We start from the raw sequence: 7,090 nt of genomic DNA on the forward strand, positions 1-7,090 counted from the left end.
TATTTTTATATTTATTCCAGTTATAAAAATGATAATTAGCTAGTTTAAAGAATTCAGAAGCTAATACACTATCCGAAAGTAAGCAGTTAAAATTGTGGTATATTTCCCTTCTCTATAGCCTTGTGTGTGTATATGTGTGTGTTCATATTCTTATATATACACAAACACCTCATTTTATTGCACCTCACTTTATTGAGTTTCACAGATATTATGGGGTTTTTTAACAGATTGAAGGTTCATGGCAACACAACCCTACATCAAGCAAGTCTATATCAGTCCGTTTTTCTAACTTCCTGTCTCTGTGTCACATTTTGGTGATTGTCAAAATATTTCCAAATTTTTCATTATTATTATATCTATTATGGTGATCTGTGATAGATGATCTTTGATGTTACTACTGTAATAGTTTTAGAGTGCCACAAACCACATTTATATAAGATGGTGAATTTAACTGATAAATGTTGGGAGTTCTTACTGCTCTACTGACTGGTCATTCCCTGTCTCAGTCCCTCTCCTCAGGACTTCCTATTCTCTGAGACACAATTTCACAATATTGAAACTAGGCCAATTAATAATCTTACAATGGCCTTTAAGTGTTCCAGTTAAAGGAAGAGTTGCATGTCGCTCACTTTGAGTCAAAAGCTCAAAATGATTAACCTCAGTGAGAAAGGAATGTAGAAAACCAAGAAATGCCAAAAGCGAGGCCTCTTGCACCAAACAGTTAGCTAAGTTCTAAATGAAAAGGAAAAATTCTTGAAGGAAATTAAAAGTGCTCCTCCAATGAACACATGAATGATAAGAAAATGAAACAGCCATACTGCTGGTATAGAGAAAGTCTCAGTGGTCAACAGACAAGAAGTCAGGGGACCCCAACAAGAAAAACTGCAAAGCTGAGAAAGGAAGTAGAGCGGAGAAGGTAGCAGCACAGACCAAACCCAGAGAGGCTCAGAGCCCAGTGAAAGGATAAGGGGGGTTCCCCTCCCCCACCTAGGTACCTTCATTGAACAGCGGGACACAAAACACATCGGAGGTGCTTCCACCCTCCAGGAGCCCAGGCACAGTGGCTAAATAGGAATATGGGGGTGAACCGGCAAACCCAAGGAGTTCAAGTGTTCAAAAGGGTCGCCCCATGGGAGAGTGCCATGAGAGACCAGAGTGCTGGCTTTCTTACACCTAGACACCCCACAGAGAAAATGCACTAGTAAGTAAGGGCAGAAAGAGCCTGGACCAGGACCTTAGCACTCAAGGGACTGGGCCCTTCCCTCAGGAACAGCATTCCTGGCTTGGAGAGATTGCCCTGAACTTCAAACCAGTGGCTCCCCCTAGTGGCAAGATAAGCGACCTCTGAGCCCTGCCATGGCCTTGCAAAGCCTGCCAGGCCCTCCTAACACAGCTGCAATCTGTCTTGCTCCTCCCCCGACTTTAGGGGGAGTAGAGTACAAGCAACCTCCTGGGAGCCACAGGGTCCCTCCTAAAGCTTGGGGCATTCGTGTCCCTACCTTAGGTACCAGAGCTTACCACAGGCATGAAAGAACATCTTGGCAGCTGGCTCTTCCATGCAAACTTCAATCAATAATGGGGGAACAACCTCATAGCTAAGCATAGCACCTTCCAACTCAAGCAAACGGGAAGCAGCTTATTTATACACAAAAGTACCACCCACCATCTTGGAGATTAAGCTGGGGGACCTAACTTACAACATACTGTTGGGAAGAGGAGAAAACAGCAGGTCAGAGGTAACCTGAGAGGTTCATCAAACCTGGTAGAACACCCCATAGACAACTCAGGACCAGCATTCATCTCCCTGGGATGTTCAGGGAACCAGAGACAGGCCCATCAGCCAAGTCTAGCACCTCCAGTTCTTGATCAAGAGGCCAGATGAGAAGGAATCAGTGAAAGAATTCTGGAAACGTGAAAAGTTAGAGTGAAGGGACACCCTCAAAAGAAAACGATAACTCCTTACCAATGGATATCAACCAAAATGAAAGACTAAAATGACAGATGAAGAATTTTGAATATGGATGTTATAGAAGCTCAATGAAATACAAGAGAAAATAGAAACCCAACACAGAGAAACCACAAAAACAATGCAGGAAATGAATGAAAAATTCAATAAAGAAATTGAATTATTAAAGAAAAATCAAACAAAACTTCTGGAAATGAAAAATTCATTGAAGAAATTAAAAAACACAGTGTAAAGACTTAAGAATAGGTTAGATCAGGCAGCAGAAAGAATCTCAGAGTGTGAAGACAACATCTTTGAGTTAAGTCAGTCTTAGAGAAAGAACAGAGAAATAAGAGGAATGAACAAAGACTATAAGAAATATGAGATTATGTAAAGAGGCCTAACATAAGTTTCATAGGCATCCCTGAGGGCAAAGAAAATACACAAGGGTTGGAAAACCTATTTGAGGGAATAATTGAAGAAAATTTCCCTGGTCTTGCTAAGAATCTACATATACAAATATAAGAAGCTCAAAGGACTCCTGGAAGATTCATCATACAGAGGCAATCACCATGAGGCATAGTCATCAGATTGGCCAAAGTAAACATGAAAGAGGCAATCTTGAAAGCAGCAGGTAACTTACAAAGGAAAACCCATCAGACTAACAACAGACTTCTCAACTGAGACTTCACAGGCCAGAAGGGTTTGGGGCCCCATTCTCAGTCTTTTCAAGTAGAATTATGGCTAGTCCAGAATTTTGTATCCTTCAAAACTAAGTGTCTTGTATGAGGGAGAAATAAAGACTTTCTCAGACAAGCAAGCACTGAGGGAATTCATCAAGACCAGACCTACCCTGCAGGAAGTACTCAGAACTGCATTTTACAGGGATTAGCACAATAGACCCCCATCAATGTAAAATCACCCAAAAACTAAAGGTCAGAGCCCAGATACCACAATGGCTCAAGAAGTAAAACAAAGCAATAAAGTCCTACTCACAGCAAGAACAGAAGTCTAACTCACTTACCAATTATTTCAATAAATGTGAACAGCTTAAACTCCCCACTCAAGAGACATAGGCTGGTTAAATGGATGAAAAAGTATAAGCCAAGTATCTGCCGACTCCAGGAAACACATTTAACCCACAAGAACACATTGAGACTTAAGGTGAAGGGAGGGAAAACAATATTCCATCCAAGTGGAAACCAAAAAGTAGTGGTGTAGCCATTCTCATATCCAGTAACAGATTTCAATGAAAGTAAAGAAAGACAAAGACGGACATGATATAATGGTGAAAGGAACAATTCAACAAGAAGATATAATAATCCTATATATTTATGCACCCAACACAGGTGCACTCAGATTCAAAAGCAAATCCGACTCGATCTAAACAAAATGATAAAGAGCAGCATTGTAATAGCCAGGGAATTCAACATGCTACTGATAGAATATGACAGATCCTCCAAGCAGAAAATAAACAAAGAAACAATGGACTTAAATGGGACGCTAGAACAAATGAGCCTAACAAACATTTACAGAGCATTCTACCCCAAAACCACTGAATATATTTTTTTCTCATCAGCACATGGATCCTTCTTTAATATTGATCACATCCTAGGCCACAAAACATGTCTCAACAAATTTAAAAAAATAGAAATTATACCATGCATCTTCTCAGATCACAATGGAATAAAATTAGAAATCAATTCCAACAGAAACATTCAACTTTACACAAACTCATGAAAATTAAACAACCTACTTCTGAATGATTATTTGGTCAAGGAGGAAATTAAGAAGGAAATCAAAAGATTCTTTGAACTCAATGACAAAGGTAACTCAAGTTATCAAAATCTGTTGAATTCAGCAAAAGCAGTCCTAAGAGGAAAACTGTCCTTAAATGATGGTGTCAAAAAAACAGAAAGAGCACAAATCCACAATCTAATGAATCATCTCAACGAATTAGAAAAGGAAAAGCAAACCAATCCCAAACCCAGCAGAAGAAAAGAAATAACTAAGGTCAGAGCAGAACTAAATGAAATCAATAATAAAAGAATTATACAGAAGATTAGTGAAACAAAAAGTTGGTTCTTTCAAAAGATAAATAAAATCAATAGAACTGTAGCTAGATTAACCAGAAACAGAAAAGAAAGGACCTTAATAAGCTCAATCACAAATGAAAAAGGAGATATTACAACTGATACCACAGAAATACAAGGTATCATCTCTAAATACTATAAAATCTCTATGCACATAAACTTGAAAATGTTGAGGAAATGGACAAATTCTTGGAAACATACAACCTCCCTAGGCTCAATCAGGAAGAACTAGAACTCCTGAACAGACCAATATAAAAGTAATGAAATTGAAGCAGCAATAAAAATCTTCCAACAAAAAAAAGTCCTCAACCAGATGGTTTCTCAGCTGAATTTTATCATAGCTACAAAAGAACAACTGGTACCTATACTGCAAAAATTATTTCATAACATCGAGAAATTGGCCCAGGCAAAGAATTTATGAAGAAGGCCCCAAAGGCAATTATAGCAACAACAAAAATAAATAAATGGTAACTGATCAAATTAAAAAGCTTCTGCACAGCCAAGGAAACAATCAATAGAGTGCATAGACTACCTACAGAATGGGAAAAAATATTTGCATGTTATACATCCAATAAAGGGCTAATAACCAGAATCTACAAAGAACTCAAGCAAATCAGCAAGAAAAAAATCAAACAACCCCATTAAAAAGTGGGCAAAAGACATGAAGAGAAGCTTTTCAAAGGAAGACAGACTAATGGCCAATAAACATATGAAAAAATGCTCAACATCTCTAATCATCAGGGAAATGCAAATCAAAACCACAATGAGATAACACCTAATTCCAGTGAGAATAGCTTTTATCAAAAAGTCCCACAACAATAGATGCTGGCGTGGGTGTGGAGAGAAAAGAACACTTACACACTGTTGGTGGGACTGCAAACTAGTGCAACTTCTATGGAAAATAGTATGGAGATTCCTCAAAGAACTACAAGTACAACTACCATTCGATCCAGCAATTCCACTACTGGATATTTATCTTAATCAAGTGATCAAAAAGATCATCATTGATAATGGGACAAACTGGAATTACACACCATCTGATAGGATTCAATGAGAATCCAGCATCACTTTTGTCATATTCCTCCAAAGATGTACAGTCTGAATCTAGTCATGAGGAAACATCACACAAATCCAATTTGAGAGACATTCTACAAAATAATTGACCTGTAATCCTCAAAAGTGTCAAGGTTATGAAAGTCAAGGAAACTAGGAAATGCTCCATACTGAACAAGACTAAAGACAAATAACAACTAATTACAAAATCTGGTTCTAGAGTGATTATTTTCTATAAAAGACATTAGACAACTGGTGAAACTTGAATGGGGTCTGAGGATTATAAGATATTTACACATCGATGAGTTTCCTCTTTTGGTAGTAGCATTGTGGTTTGTAGTAAATATACACTAAAATATTTGGTAGTGGTAGGGCATTAGGTCAGCAACTAATTCTCAAATATTAAGGAAGAAAGTTTCTTTTAATATATTTGCAACTTTTCGGTAATTTTCTGATTAATTCAAATTACATACACACACATAGATACAGACATAGATATAGATATTAAGCCTCTTAATATTTTTATTGAGAATGCTTAGTTTTGGTATATCAATTTGAAGAGTACTGACATCTTTACAATATTCAGTCTTCCAATCCATGAACATGGTATATTTCTCTGTTTATTTAGGTGTTCTCTCATTTTACATCTTTCTGGACATAGGACTTCAGTAGATTTAAGTCTGGGTATATGACTTCTTATGCAATTTTAAATGTTATATTTATTTCACTTCCTAATTGTTGCTGATTTATATAAATACAATTGATTTTTAGCTGTTAACCTTATATCCAATTATCTTGCTAACTTATTTAATATATCTAACAAATCACCTATAGATTCTTTTGTATTTTCCACATACACAATTATATCCCCTACAAATAATAATATCTAATATTTACACTTCTGTTATTTTTCATCTGATATGTCACTGGCTAATTTCTTCAATACATTTTTTAATAGAACCGGAGATAAAGGAAATCCCTATCATATTCCCAGTCTCAGAAGGAAAGGGTTCAACATTTTACCATTAAATATGATGTTTATGGTATTCCCTTTATCAGTTGAGGATATTCCTTTAATCCATCCCTATTTTGCTCAGATTTGCTCATGAATACATATTGAAATTTTTCTAATGCTTTTTATGCACTTAGTAAGATTATTATGATTTTCTTCCTTATAACATACTTATTTTATAGACTTCATTTGACAATCAGATTTTCTAAAGTACTTTAAGATCTGGATTCTCCCATTTGTGTTTTTGCTCTTTCTTTCTCATGTTGGATTTTCTTTCTCTTCATCTATTTTGTAGCTTGTATTAATTTAAATATATATAATTTTATATAATACTTTATATTTCGGGGTTTGTCACTGGGAATAGTGTGTAGCCTAGACTTTGAATGTGTCCCTTCAAAGAACTTTTGCAATTGCTTCTGTTGGATACCCCCAAAGTATTACCAGCTCGGGGTGACTTTACGGCTTATGAATTCCTGGATCATTTGGAAATCTGTTTTTAAAATGGAGAGGCCAGGGATTATGACACCTCATTAGAAAATTTTTACTTAATTTTATTTTTCAGCCAACGCTTAAAGTGGGAAAAACTACCTTGTTGACTCACTCTGATAATGTGGAACATTTTTCCTAGTTCACTTATTCACTGAAATCCAACTTTATCTAGAGTGTGAGACTACTTTGTCTTCTTCTTCACATAGATATTAAAATCTAAGCCCCATGGTTACAGAGACAAGACATTCTCACCTCCGGCTCTACCTCAGGGCAGCCAATACTTCTACTTAACATTCTCCATTGCAATATCCTCTCCACTTCTGGCTCCTAAGTATTTCCCTTACATTCTTGCCAGTGCAGCAATGCATTTAAATATATTGTTAAGTATTATTATATTTTCTCCAGCAGTTTTAGGTGTTTTATGATAGGAAGTTTTCAGATTAACTAATCCACATTTATCACTAGGATTGGAAATCCTTCTGCTTTTCTCAGCCTCAA

Source organism: Propithecus coquereli, unplaced genomic scaffold (assembly GCF_000956105.1).
Source record: "Propithecus coquereli isolate 6110/MARCELLA unplaced genomic scaffold, Pcoq_1.0 Scaffold419, whole genome shotgun sequence".
In the NCBI taxonomy this organism is placed as follows: Eukaryota; Metazoa; Chordata; class Mammalia; order Primates; family Indriidae; genus Propithecus; species Propithecus coquereli.